This window comes from Zosterops lateralis, assembly GCF_965231275.1.
Source record: "Zosterops lateralis genome assembly, contig: HAP1_HAP1_SCAFFOLD_52, whole genome shotgun sequence".
NCBI lineage: Eukaryota > Metazoa > Chordata > Aves > Passeriformes > Zosteropidae > Zosterops > Zosterops lateralis.
Window position 1 is genome coordinate 688048 of NW_028154612.1, and position 15087 is coordinate 703134.

Here is a 15087-nt window from a genome sequence, read left to right on the forward strand (position 1 = left end):
CCGGTAACGACATCTTTCCTACCCCAGATGTCCCCTAAGCCTCGTGTTAGATTTTCCTTTGCAGAGCCGGATTCCCCTGGTGTCCAAAATGGCGCCCTGAACCCCTCTCCACAAAATGGCGGCGGGCGCCTTGCCCGCTCGTCGTCCCTCTCTTCGTTTTTCCCCTCCCACCCTCGTCCCCCCACCCTCAGGACGTCATCTAGGAACACCAACCCCTTTTTAGATACTCCTCCCCTTTCCCACAAAGAGTTTCCTCCCCTTTCTCCTCCCATTTCCCCACCTTCCTACTCCGCCCACTCTCCGCCCACAGAAAACACGCCCCTTCCCTCAGCACCGCCCACCGACTGGTCCCGCCCCTCTTCCGGTTCCCACGCCTACCCTTCCGGTTCCCACGGTTGGAGCCCAGAGGGGGAGGGCCTGGAAACCGGAAGCCCCGAACCAAGTGGTCTTCCCATGGTCGCCCCTGTCACCTATCGCGGCCGGGGTGGGGCAGCCACTTGGAGACCGTTTCCGCAGGCGGCTATCAAGGATCTCATGAAAACCCTGAAGGAGTACGGACGAGAGAGTCCGTACTTCCAGGGCATGTTGGAGTCAACACTTGCGGGGCATGTGGTCGTCCCTTGGGATCTTAAGCAGCTCTTCCGGTGCCTCAATAATAAAACAGAGTACAAGCTCTGGCAGGGCACTTGGAAAGACCTGCTAGGACGAGCACTCCCTAGCTTGTTAAGAGATCCGATAACTGCCACGGATAACGGTGGGGACCCCATCACCTTAGAACACCTGATGGGGGAGGGTGATTGGAAATCTGCTTCCGATCAGGCAGAAAACATACCAGAGGGGGTGCTGACGGTAATCAAGGAAAAAGCGGTGCAAGCCTTCTGTGAGATGCGGCCCACGGGACCTCTAACATCCTATAGTGAGATTTTCCAGGGTCCGGCGGAACCGTTTGTGGCTTTTGTCGAGCGGCTGACGGCGGCTATTGAGCAAAAGGTCAATAGGGTGGGTGCGAGGGAAGACCTCCTCGAGGAGATGGCATTCAAGAATGCTAACGAGGAGTGTCGCGAGGCCATCCTCAGGATCCCGAAGTTACCTGGGGAGCAGCCCACCCTAGATGAGATGCTCAAGGCCGTCAGTGCTAGAGTCGCCGCTGGAAAACCACGGACCCTACAGAAGAGGCCGTCTGGTCCCCGAGTCGCCGCAGTCTCGCAGAAGGAAGAACAAAAAACGCCCAAGACGCCAAGAACATCTAAGAAACCACCGGACAATCGCCCGTGCTTTCTGTGCGGCCAGAAAGGGCATTGGTCTAGCCAATGCCCCCAAAGGGCACAGTTCCAAACATTTTTGAAAAAGGGGGGAGGTGGGAAGGGGGGACATCCCTCCTCAAAAAACTAGATGAGGAGCGCGGCGCCCCCCGGCGTGCGGATACCAACAGGGAGGGCAACACTGCCGGGAAGGGTGACGTTCATGAAAATAATGATCTTTCTGTTTCTGCCCTCCACAGAAGGATGGTTGTGCCCTGCATGACCGAGACACCTACAATGACTGAAATACCGGACATGACACTTCAACTTGCTGAGACCGAAAGAGCTCCTCTCCAGGACGCTGAGCCGGAAACTAAGACCTTCGTCCGGGAACCCGAGGGAACCCTGACGACCGACTCAAGGTATGAGCCCTTTAGGCTCAAGTTGGCGCAGCCTCTTCACTTGCGGGATCGCGATTGGCACACAGTCGTGGTCTCGAAGGACAGGGGCTCCTGGGACGAAATAGGATGCAAATTTGCCGTGGTGGGAGACTGTAAACATACACCACCTGACATACACATAGCCCCCGGGGTCATCACCACCGACCCCAGGAGGTTCGAATTGTGGCTGCACACAGACCACCCACCCACATTCCTACCGAAAGGCCAAGTTATCGCGCAGCTCATCCCAGAACCCCTTCTCGCCATCTGCCAGGAAATAGGGGACGAAAATGAGACAACGGGGATGAGCTGCACCGAAGATGAAGAAATGAGCATCCTTTCGGTAAGGAAGATCACGCGCAGCAAACCAACAGACACATGCAGGATCAGTGTGGGTGGGGACAGTACAAACATCAAAGGGGTCTGGGACACGGGGGCGGATGTGACGGTCATACCGGAGAGTTTGTGGCCGTCACATTGGGAACTGCAATCCGTGGGAAAGCACGTCTCGGGTGTAGGCGGGCTTCAATTGGCGAAACAATCGAAGGACGTGGTCCAAATTGAGGGGCCAAACGGGCAATTGGCTTCACTGCGCCCGTTTGTTTTGAACTACGAGACACCCCTGTGGGGTAGAGACCTCATGCAGCAGTGGGGGGTCACAATTGGCTTTCCAGACCCCCCCAAGGTTAACACAGTGGCCATCGACGAGCGCCCTACCTTGAAGCTGAATTGGCTGTCTAACGAACCAGTCTGGGTAGAGCAATGGCCACTGTCTCAACAGAAATTAAAGGCGCTCAACGAGCTCGTGGGAGAGCAGCTGGCCAAAGGCCACATAGTGGAGTCCACCTCTCCGTGGAACTCCCCGGTCTTTGTCATTCAAAAATCAGACAAGACCAGATGGCGGCTCCTCCACGACCTCAGAAAAATTAATGAAGTGATTGAAGATATGGGGTCACTTCAACCAGGGATGCCTTCCCCGACCATGCTCCCCCAAAATTGGAAATTGGCCGTCATAGATATAAAAGATTGTTTCTTTCAAATTCCGCTGCATCCGGACGATGCCCCACGATTTGCCTTCTCGGTTCCTACCACTAACCGAGAAGCCCCGAGGAAGAGGTATCACTGGCGGGTTTTACCCCAAGGAATGAAGAACTCTCCAGTTATTTGCCAGTGGTACGTCTCTTCCTTGCTCGCTCCTGTGCGTGCAGCCACGCACCAAGCCGTCATTCATCATTACATGGATGACGTCTTGGTGTGCGCTCCCACCGACGACCTGCTGGCCCACGTGCTTGACCTTACAGTGGCTTCACTGGCTGCTGCAGGGTTCGAGTTACAGGAAAATAAGATTCAGAAGATGCCCCCCTGGAGGTACCTGGGACTCGTCATCAGTCAGCGGACCATTGTGCCGCAGCAATTGGAAATAAGAACCAAAATTGAGACATTGGCGGATGTCCAACAGCTGTGTGGGACGTTAAATTGGGTGAGGCCTTGGCTGGGTCTCTCTACGGAGGACCTGGCCCCCCTTTTCAGTTTACTGAAAGGGGGAGAAGAGGGACTCAGTTCCCCTAGGTCCCTTACCCCAGAGGCGGAACAGGCTCTGGAAAAGGTCCAGGAGGTAATGTCCACCAGGCAGGCCCACAGGTGCAGACCTGACCTGCCCTTCCGATTCGCAATCTTCGGAAGGCTGCCCCACCTCCAGGGACTGATATTTCAGTGGGACAATGTCATCCAGAAACTCCCTAAGAGGGACCGTGATGGCAACGACCCGCTCCTCGTCATCGAGTGGGTCTTCCTAGGCCATCACCGGTCCAAACGGATGACAAGGCCACAGGAGTTGATGGCTGACCTTATCCGGAAGGCTAGGCTCCGAATTCGGGACCTAGCCGGCTGTGATTTCGAGTGCATTCACATGCCAATTAGGCTATCATCGGGCCAAATTACAAAGGCAATGTTGGAACACCTTCTTATGGAGAATGAGTCACTCCAATTCGCGCTGGACAGTTACTCTGGGCAAATTTCAATAACTCGGCCTGCCCACAAAATTTTTAATTCGGATTCTACATTCCAATTGGAATTAAAATCAATTCAGAGTAAAAAACCCCTCGATGCCTTGACAGTTTTCACTGACGCGTCCGGGAGGACTCACAAGTCAGTCATGACTTGGAGGAATCCAGAAACTCAGCAGTGGGAGTCAGATGTTGCGGAGGTGAAGGGATCGCCTCAAGTTGCTGAGTTGGCCGCAGTCGTCAGGGCGTTTGAGAGGTTCTCTGAACCTATTAACATTGTAACAGATTCGGCATACGTAGCTGGGGTAGTATCCAGAGCGGAGAACTCCATACTGCAAGAGGTGGACAACCTTGCCCTGTTCGAGCTGCTTTCGAAACTTGTAAAACTGATCTCCCACCGAAAGCAGCCATTTTATGTGATGCACATCAGATCACACACGGACCTGCCAGGAGTCATCGCCGAGGGAAACAGAAGGGCAGATGCCCTTGCTGCCCCTGTGGAGGTGATTCCATTGCCTAACACCTTTGAGCAGGCAAAGCTCAGCCACCAACTCCATCACCAGAACGCCCCGGGCTTGGTCCGGGAGTTCCACCTTACCCGTGACCAGGCCAAGGCGATTGTGGCCTCTTGTCCCACTTGCCACCGAAATTCAGTCCCTTCGATGGCCACGGGGGTTAACCCCCGAGGGTTGTCGAGTTGTGAGGTGTGGCCAAGTGACGTCACACACTATGCCCCCTTCGGGAGGCAGAAGTTTGTGCACGTCACGGTGGACACCTTTTCGGGAGCCGTGTACGCCTCTGCCCACACAGGGGAGAAATCGGCGGATGCCATTCGGCATCTGATACACGCTTTCTCCTTCATGGGCATCCCCAAGTCTCTAAAGACTGATAACGGCCCAGCGTACACGTCCAGGGAGTTCTGTATCTTCCTACAGCAGTGGGGAATAAGTCACAAGACTGGCATCCCTTATTCCCCAACGGGCCAAGCAATTGTGGAAAGGACCCATCAAAACATCAAGAGGGTCCTTAGCCAGCAGTCTAGCATCCTAAGAAACGAACCTCCATCTATCAGGTTGTCCCGGGCCCTCTTTACAATCAATTTTCTAAACTGTTCCTTCGAGACCATGAACCCGCCAGTGACGAGGCACTTTCGTGGGAGTGCACAGTTAGCGCCCCACGAAAGGCCAAAAGTCCTCGTCAGGGATCCAGAAACCTTGAGAACATTAGGACCTCACGATTTAATTACCTGGGGACGCGGGTACGCCTGCGTCTCCACTGACACCGGACTTCGGTGGGTTCCATCCCGCAATGTGAGACCTTATGTCCCCAAGGTTTCCAAGGAGGGTTCCAGGCCGGCTCAAGTGACAGTTGCCTCCTGGAGAAGGAGGAAGAGGTCCGGTACCGAGGGCAGTAAACAGAAAGACGATCCGGCAAGAGGGGCAGAAATTACAGCTGCAGTTACCTTGCCCCACTGGATGTTTCCCCCCGAGGGAGAGGAGGAAGACTCCTTCCCTTTTTCAGTTTCTGTCAATGATCCCGAACCAGGAACCCTGGAGTGGCTCTTTAATTGACTTAAAGTATGTGTTCTTAGTTCTCCCCCCAGGGAAGCCGCGGACCAGACCACCCAATCCTTCGCTAGAGGATTGCCCCCAAGCATCATCATTGCCATCTGGATGATGCTCCTAGCCAGCCTCGCGGGACCAGCGACCACCTGGATGGTCCCCCAGCCCAAGGCAAACGTATGGAGGACCTTGGCCAAGTCTCTAAAGCAGGACCATATCTGTCTGTCCTCCGCCTCAGCAGGAGATCCCCTGTCATCGTGCCTCGTGGGGATCCCGTCCGTAGAGAGTGAGTTCCCCCCTCAACTCTTGCGGTTCAGAGCAAGTTATAATCGTAAGCCCATCCAGGTTAATCATTGGAAGGAAATAGGCCACGATTCCCATCTAATCAAAAATCCCTTGGCGCTCTGGAAGGAGTGGACCTCCCACCTCCCTGTCGTTACCCAAGAACCCCAGGAGCTGGATCTCCTGGGGTCTTCCCCTGCAACCTTTTGCATCCACTTTTCCTTCCAGCCCGCGGCCAACGTCCGAAAGCACTATCGCGAAATCAAGCAGGTATCAGATAACTACTGGGCCAGTCGGTGGTGCTCTGCCCTGGCCCACGTAGCAACAATCTCCAGCACCCAACCCCTTGCACTTCCCCTGAAAACGTTTTTGATTTGTGGAGATAGGGCTTACAGCGGCATCCCCTCTCTTGTGTACGGAGGCCCATGTACACTCGGGCAGTTAGGGCTGTTTACCCCCAACAAAACTCAAATTATTCATTGGATCAAGAAAAATTCTACTCAGCATGCATCAATCAAAAAGAGAGGCCTGGCAAACCTCCACCCTGATTGTGAATCGGAGATATTGCATTGGTCCAGGGCCAAGGCTACGGCCGTCACGATTTTTCTGCCCTGGGTTTCAATTGCAAAAAACATGGGGGAATTGGCCGAATTGGAGTGTTGGGTGGCAAAACAAGCGAATTTGACGTCTAACGCGCTATCGGACCTCCTTGCAGAGGAGAAAATAACGAGGCAGGCCACCCTGCAAAACAGGGCGGCCATTGATTATCTCCTGCTGCTTCATCAACACACTTGCGAAGAGTTCGAGGGGTTGTGTTGCTTCAACCTCTCGAGCAGGGCGGAGGACATACACAAGTCCATCGTTAAAATCCGAGATATGGTCGGAGAGATCAAAAAAGAGACTGGAGGCTGGCTAGGGAACCTACTGGACAAATGGGGGGTCCCTTCGTCCTCTTGGTCTGGTTCCGTGATTCAAACCTGTTTGACCATTGTTTTTGTTTTAGTTATTGTTTCGGTTGCTTTTGCAGTCATTAAAAAGATGCTTCTAAGGTTAATTTCAGACAACACCTCTCCCACAATAAACCACCTAGAAGAGAGCCCCCAGGTGAAAATCGAACTCCAAGAGCTGGAGGACGCCCTTCGCCAGCTAGATGAGTTCCGGTCGGCGCCTTTTGACGAAGAAACGGTTCTCTAAAGACTGTCAAGAGCTTTCGCTCTTTCTTTAGTTAAAGTAAAAGGGGGAGATGTTGGGGTTTGTAAAGTTTTATGTACATTTGTCTGTGTTTTATGTACATTTCAGTTTAGTGTACCCCAGTTTTATGTACCCAAAATGGCTTCCCTGGGCCCTGTTCCCCTGACTCCATCTTGTTGTTTACCACTTAAGTTATATAACCCTCTGCCTACCCTCCCTGGAGACAGTCCCTGATTGGCCCGTCCTTCCCGCCACAGGCCCTGTCCATCACCCTCACCCCCCATGCCAATCTCCCTGAGGCCTGGGCCTAGGGATTGGCTGGGTCCCTTCCCGCCTTTTCCCTGGTCACTCCTGGTTGGATCACCCCTCACCCTTGCCACTCCCTGGTTCCTGCTCATTGGTTGTTCTGCGCTTTCCCCACACCCACTCTGTGTTGTATTTAAGCCGGTGCATTTGTTTGCTCGGGGCTCTCCCTGGAGTGCCCGGGCAGGAATAAACTTCTCTGACCCCAAGCTCCCGGAGAGTCCTTCTCTCATTTATCACCGGCTTCGTGGCTGCAGCTCAGGTCGTTGGCCTAGGTGGAGGACCACAAATATCAGGTGTACTGCTACGTGCGCTCCGGGCTAGCCACACAGGGCAAGCGCACGGCGGCAAATGCACATTCATTTACAGTTGATTTCCAGTGGTGAAAATCTGACCCAATGCTGTAAATTATTAGAACTCAACACTGCGATTCAAAAGCAGCTCTTCTCAATTCTCAATGAAACATCTCAAGAAGGTAAATCAGTGCCTTGTCTTATTACGAACATGTTTCACATATGGCATTTTTTCCAACTCTGGCTCTTTCTGTAAGTGTTCTCACCATTTCTTAATGTGTGTGTTTTTTTAGAAGACTGTCCAGCAGTAAAAAGCTGTCTCCTGCCAAAAGTATGCTGTTCTGCTTCAGGAGGTCAGGTGTGTAAGAAACTTATTTTAAGGGAATAGAACTACATGAACTGATACCAGCAGAAGATCTTTAATGACTTTCTGTTAATATTAGCCTCTCTCTCAGATTTTACTTAATGAAATATATCCTTAGTTGCTTGTGGAGGAATTTGCTTTGTATAAGAAGAAGTCTGTGTTATTATACTGCTTTCCTCTCCTAGGTAAAGATTTGATATTTACATTTACATTTACATTTGCAGAGACATCATAAAAATGCCATTTTTAAAATGTTTATGAGATATTTGTGCCATATGTCTTTTAGAAAAAATAACACTGTGGAAATACATGTGTAAACTGAAGGTGTGCATAAACTCTATGCATTAATTTGTGAGCTCCTTTTATTTTCTTTTTTAAAGAAAAAAACCTCTAAGATTATCTTAACACTATATTATTTCCTGGAGTGTTAAAAAAAGAGAAGTGTTCATGTGTGTTGTAATACCATCGTGCTGCTGCCATGATATTTGGAGTTCGTATGTATTTGGTGTTTACTGAAGGGGTTGTAATACTAACAGTTTGGCAGAAAAGACAGATCTGTTGTGGCTTTCTGCTTTGAAAAAAATAAGAGAGTTGGCTAATTCAGGCTAGGGGAGGATCTTCAAGATCCTGAGATTTGAGAGTGATGTCTCCAGGTTCTTTGGTTTCTCATTTTTACACCTGCTCTGTCAAAACCTTTCACAATTAAAATAAGATGAATAAAAAGTGATATCCTTTAAGAGTCAGAGTCTAGTATAATGCAGTAGAAGGGTTCTGCCAAAACGTCCCCAAAACACAAAATAACAATGTAATTAAATGACAGTACACCAGGCATACCAATTACAGATTTGTCATTGCACGTGACATTCAAAATTTAAAGAAAACCCTGTTGCTCAGTTACTTATTTAATTCCAGTTCTAGTAGGCCATTCTATGGGTTGTAAAAGGCAGCTGCATGTATAGTAAGTAGTGTGCTTTCTGGAATGATAATACTTGTCTCCTGTGTTCTAATAACTTTTTCTGTTGTTTTGTGTACATGAATTCTCAAAAAGTTTATTTGAGTTGGTGATGTAGTCAATCAGAAGTTGACTAACTGGAAAAAACCAACTGTGCAATACATCTGCAAAGTGCTTTGTTCTGATGACTCAGGCAGTAAATCTGCATATGCAGACCTTCCATAATTTCTACCATGAGGTATAAAATAAGTGAATCTATTTCTTTATATAACTGAGTCTTTGTTTGCTGTGCTTGAAAAGTATTTCTTATGTCTCAGAGAGAGTGCAATTGTTTTTGTTCTCAGTTTCTTTAGAAATGGTAGTTGATGAAATATTTAGAAATACATCTGCCCATAATGCTATAGTATTTTGCTGAGAGAATCTATAAGGTAGAACATTCAAGCAGTGTGACTTCATTTCCTGGTAGGATCCAGATGGAGGAGAGCTACAGCTGAAAGATTTGGCCTGCAAACTGAAATGTCGACTGCGAGACCTGGAAGGAAAACTAGCTGAAGCTCGTGTAGAGCTCTGCGAGATGGAAAAAGAGTAGGGAAATCAACTGCAGTTCTTTCTGTTTGCTTTTTGTTTTTCAGCAAGCCATGTTTTTCTCTTGACATCTAAATATTGATGGAGATTTATAAAATGTTTCATTCCTGGCCTAAAACCAGAGTTTCAAAATGCATCTAAGCTCTATATCATGTGTATGTATCCAATGAGGGGTACAAATGATACTGTCACACCCACATTCATAAATTGACTTGGTAGGTTTTGCTTCTGGCAGAGGTGTTGAAAAACATTCCAGTATTCTACATAAAAAGGATTTGTATAGTCCATGACAATCCCATGTGGAGCTACAGTCTATGAAATGTTGCATGCTGAATAAACCCTAAATAAAAAATCAGTTGAGTAGCTATAGTGTAACATTTATTGAAGGACCTACAACATGTCACAATTAATTATGCAATGTAATTGGTATGTAAATATCCGAGAAGATAAAAGCCACTGTCATCAGATGGAGGCAGAGGGTTGGATTTCCAAATAAGTGACTAGACCCAAACAGCTTTTGCTTAGTTGCATAAAACATATTTTGTGGAGCACTACAATATAAAAATAACTAAATTGCTTCAGATACAAATTCGTGCAGTTATTACCGGTTCCAGGGCCATTTAAGAGGTAGCTCCAAGTGGCAGACACATTATCATGCATCCTATTAGCATGAGAACAATGATTATTCACAAGTCTTGGGTCAGTACATTAAGTGATATAAGTTCACGCCCTTATTAAGTGATTCCAAGAATATCAGTTTGGATTTTCCCTGTGCCTATTTCTAGAACTCATTTTCCCAAATCTAATTTTCTTTCCCAGTTGTCCTTTCTAGTAGAATTCTTTAGTCCTCTTTAGCCCTACTGTTCCTGCTAGAAGTCTTCCCTGAAGGAGCTGACTAAGGATGGAACTGGGCAGTCTTTTCTCTTAGCAGATGTTGCTGGCCTTATTACCTGTGGTCATCTCAGTCAGCCTGCTCCTTAAAAAGGTGGAACAAGAATCTTGTCAATTGATAAGTGTTAGAGCTTTTGTTGGTTCAGATCCTCAAAAATCTCACCAGGGTCCTTCAGTAAAGAGAAGAAAGGACAGAGTGAATACCTTCCAAATAAATAGAAAACATATTTTTTAATTTTTTCCTTCCACTTTTGGTAAGAGGAAAGCAACAGTAATACCAGTGTTTGACGGGAAAACAGAGATGTTGGGATAGTTTTTAATATGAAGTAAGAGTAAAGGACAAAAGATAAACTTGCTTCACTGGTTGTCTGCCAACCTTTAAGAAACACTCCTTTTGGGGACAGCAGGAGAGGAATTGTTAGCTTTGGTATTACTTGAATAATACCTGTGATATCCTTTGGCTGAGTAATACATTGCAGCAAAGAAAGGAGCCCAAGAACCTGATAGAAGAAAATACCTAGGTTCTTAATCTGTAGGAAAGAAAACTGAGCTGGTTTAGTTAACTGTTGGAGTCCAGGGTATCCCTCTGGGCGCCCTGGGAAGTCACAGACCTCGGTAGAGAGGCCTGGGACCCAAAAAAGAGGGTCTGGGGTCTGTGCAGGGAGATTTGCCTGGCACAGAGCCCAGGAAGACACAGTCTTTGATTTTGGTCCATGAGAAAAACATCTAACACAGAGAAGAATTGCAAGTCACAAAGGTGTTACTGAGAGTAGTGTAGTTATCACTGTGCAGAAGATTTTGTAGTTATGGATTTTTAGAATGTAGATGCAAAGGGACAAGATGGTGATTTTAGGGCAGTGCCCTGGGTTCTTCTTCTTCTCCCTTGGCATCCATCTTCTGCAGTGACGTGGGCACAAAATAGTTTCAGTGGATTGGATCAAAGTAGAAATGACCGTGTTAGTATAGGTGATAGACATTGGCATAGAATTGTAAACAATGGGTACGTAGTTATCTGTATAAGAGGTAGCGACCTCCCATCACGGGGGGAGTCGCCTTGTGTCCGAGCTGCAGTGGACATCATGGCAGGACACAGGGGAAGGGGAGTCACCTCGTGTCCAGGCTGCTGTGAACATCTTGGCCGGACACAGAGAATTGTAAGATAAGAACTAATAAACAACGCGAGAAACCAGAAAAGCAAGACCTTGAGACTCCTCATCATTCTCGCGCGCCAAACACCGAGCACCGAGCTCAGCACAGAACACAGAGACACAGAGTCAGACAGCAAACCCTAAATCCTTCAGAGGTCCAGAGGGAAAATCACTCCCTTCGTGCCCACACGAACCACCAGCCAGCCTTGGAATCTCGGGTGAGGAAACAACCGAATTAAAACCCCGAGAATTGGCGTCCCTGGGTGGGCACACGAGTGGGCACATGGATGGGCACGAACGGGCACGAATGGACACCGGTGTGGGCAGAATCGGTGCTTTCCAGTGGACACAGCAAGACCTCTGAAGGAAAGAAGACAAGCTGAGAAGACAGGGGAAGAAATCTCTAACCAGAGACGGCAGCTGATTGCAAATTCACCTCGGACCGACGAGTTCCAAGGGCCCAGGACTCGTCTCCTGAAATCTGCAGGTCGGTGATCAGGAAACCTCCGAACTGAATTTGAGAACACCTGCACTGCATTCTTCGATTTTGGTAAGAACAGTTAAATTTAGAACACGGGAGGAGACCCTCTCCCGGGAAAAATAAGGGAAAAACCTTCTCCGTGCAGCAGCAGTGTAGCGGGGAGGGAGGAAGAAACACTTTACCAGCTGGCCTGCAGCCAGCACCGGGTTTGTCTGTGGCCAGCAGCGAGCAGCGGGTTCTTTTGCTGGCCGGCAGCCAGGCAGGTCCTGTCGTCTGTTATCAGCAGACGGGTCTCATACACCTCTTACAGGAGGTGGGGAAGGGGAGAGCCATCAGCCTCCTCTGAGTTTTAATAGGAAAGGAGAGATACCAGCACCCTCAGGATTACCGCAGGGAGGTAAAAAAACCCTCGAGACAGGAGAGTCAGCAGGTCTCCTTGAGTTTAGCACAGAAAAGTCATCAACTTTCCCTGGGTTCGCCACAGTCCTCAGGAATTCAGTCCCAGAAATTCGTCTCGGGAAAGTCAAAACTTCTAATCCATCCCGAGATAAGGACATGCTTGTTTTCGAGGCGTGTTCCGTGAGCACGGGACACTTGCCGCAGCAGTGGGGGAGGGAGAGGTGAGACAAAGTGCATCCAGGAGTCTTTGCAGCCCCCCTCAGACACAGCGCGTTCAGACACAGCCTGAAAGTTTTCCACTGCCCTTTCCCCTTCAGCGCAGGGACAGACAGAGAGAGGGGGGAAGGGGGAGTGGAGGAGACACCAGGAAAACAGGGAAAACAAGCCCAGATCGCGTCAGTGGTGAGAGATAACACTGCGGCGTGTGCGCGCGAAAGCGATCGCGACTGGGGGCGGCCGGGGAGTGCCCCGTGTCGGGACAGCGCGGGCTGCGGGGGCGGCGCGGGCGGAGCAGGGCCTGTGTCGCGGAGCGCGAGTGAGGAGCCGGAACAGGCAGAGAAAGTACAGAGTTGGAAACTACAAACCCCAGAAAGCCTTGCGGTTGGTGCATGCGCAGTGACAGAGCCAAGATGGACGGCGCAAGTGCAAAGCTAGAAACTACAAATCCCAGAAGGCCTTGCGGCAGGCAGAGAGCGAGTGGGATGCAGCTGGAGCAGTGGGATCGCTCCAGGCGGGACAAACCCCGACAGAGAGCGAGACGCGGGCAGCGCCGGGGCGGCACAGGCAGTGCCGAGGCAGGTGGTGCCAGCGCAGGCAGGACCGGGGCAGGCAAAGGCAGAGCAAGCAGGGAGGAGGCGTGGCCAGGGCGGAGAGTTTCTCCAAGGCGCCACCCCCTCAGAGCGAGTGCTGCAGAGCCTGACCCCGCCCACAAGCGGCACTTTGACATTGACAGTCCAGTTCCCTCAAGTTTTCCTTTCAGCAAAAGGTAGCCAAGTTTCCCTTGAATCCACTGCACACACCCTTTCTTCATTTATCCTTCGGCTACATGCTGGGTTTACCCTTTTCTTAGAGTTTTAAAGTCTCCACTCCTCATCCAGGAGAGGGAGGGATGCCGGGGAAGGCAGTAACCCTCGGGGTTAGGAGGGGCTGCATTCAGGCAAAATAAGAATTCAATTAAAGTTACAGGTTTTGTGAATTCAGAAGCAGAGATCTGGAAATCATTGGATGTTTGCAAAGCAGCTGCATGATCAGGAGCAAAAGACTTATTGTCATGACATGGAAAAGGATTTTTGATTATAGTGTTGATGTATTTGGATCCAAGTTGATTTGTGTTTTAGTATTGTATTGACATTAGAAGGGATTTCTATGTGGTTTTAAGATTTGTTAAGTAAGTAAAGTTGAATTTAAGATAAGGATTGATAAAGTTTAAGTGATAGATTTATATTTTATAAATTTAAAGTTTTATTGTATGTAAATTTTAAATGTATTTTATATTAAGCTAAATAAGTTTTAAGATAAATAAGTTAAGAGAATAAGTTTTAAGATAAGTTAAGTTTTAAGTTAAGTAAGTGAAAGTTAAGATAAGAAAAAAGTTAAAATAATAAGGTAATAAGTAAGATAAGTTGGTAAAATAAGATAAGTTTAAGATAATAAGTTTTAAGTAATAAGTATTGTTAATTGTATCATGATACATTTCAAAATTCTCCTTTATGTTCTTTAGTTGTTTAAGCATTTCATAATTGTTGTTGTTAAGAGCTTTGTTCCAAAAATGTATTAAAGGATATCACTCTAGATAAGGCCAGGGTTTTGGCCACACTTTGGCTTTAACTAGAGGAGAGATGTGTTCATCAACAAGCACAGATGTTGCATGTGAAACTTTTCCTGATGGATTTCAGGTTTTAACAAGAGTTGTGCATTTTCCATCAAAGTACAGTTTTAACTAACCTATGGCAAAGAAGTAGCTTTTGTTTCTGCAGATACAGAACACAAGTGAATTTCTGCAAAGAGTGTGGAAATCATGTCAAGCGCAGAAGCTCTGACGGCTTCAAGAGTAGAGGAGAGAGCATGCAGATGTGAACCAGTGTCAAGACTGCAGACATCTTTCATTCTGCGTGCAAGGACTTATATCTTGCGTTTTCTTTTCCTTCTGTATTGCATGAATTTGTCAGATGGTTCAGAATCAATTCACGAGAGCACAGAGCGGTTGGGAAATGGAGTGAACAAACTCAGAGAAGAAACCAGATCACGGATGAATGGCATGTTTGATTTCTTCAACCTTTCACGGTTGTGGAAGAAAATTTTGAAAAAAATTGTATGTATTTTATTGAGACTTGTAATTCTTCTCATGATCAAGTTGTGTTTGCTTTAATGCATATGGCAAAGCAGCCAAAGAGGTGTTTTTTGGTGAAAACAAAGGGGGGAGATGTTGGAGTCCAGGGCATCCCTCTGGGCACCCTGGGAAGTCACAGACCTCGGTAGAGAGGCCTGGGACCCAAAAAAGAGGGTCTGGGGTCTGTGCAGGGGGATTTGCCTGGCACAGAGCCCAGGAAGACACAGGCTTTGATTTTGGTCCATGAGAAAAACATCCAACAGAGAGAAGAATTGCAAGTCACAAAGGTGTTACTGAGAGTAGTGTAGTTATCACTGTGCAGAAGATTTTGTAGTTATGGATTTTTAGAATGTAGATGCAAAGGGACAAGATGGTGATTTTAGGGCGGTGCCCTGGGTTCTTCTTCTTCTCCCTTGGCATCCATCTTCTGCAGTGACGTGGGCACAAAATAGTTTCAGTGGATTGGATCAAAGTAGAAATGACCGTGTTAGTATAGGTGATAGACATTGGCATAGAATTGTAAACAATGGGTACGTAGTTATCTGTATAAGAGGTAGCGACCTCCCATCACAGGGGGGAGTCACCTCGTGTCCGAGCTGCTGAGAACACCATGGCCGGAC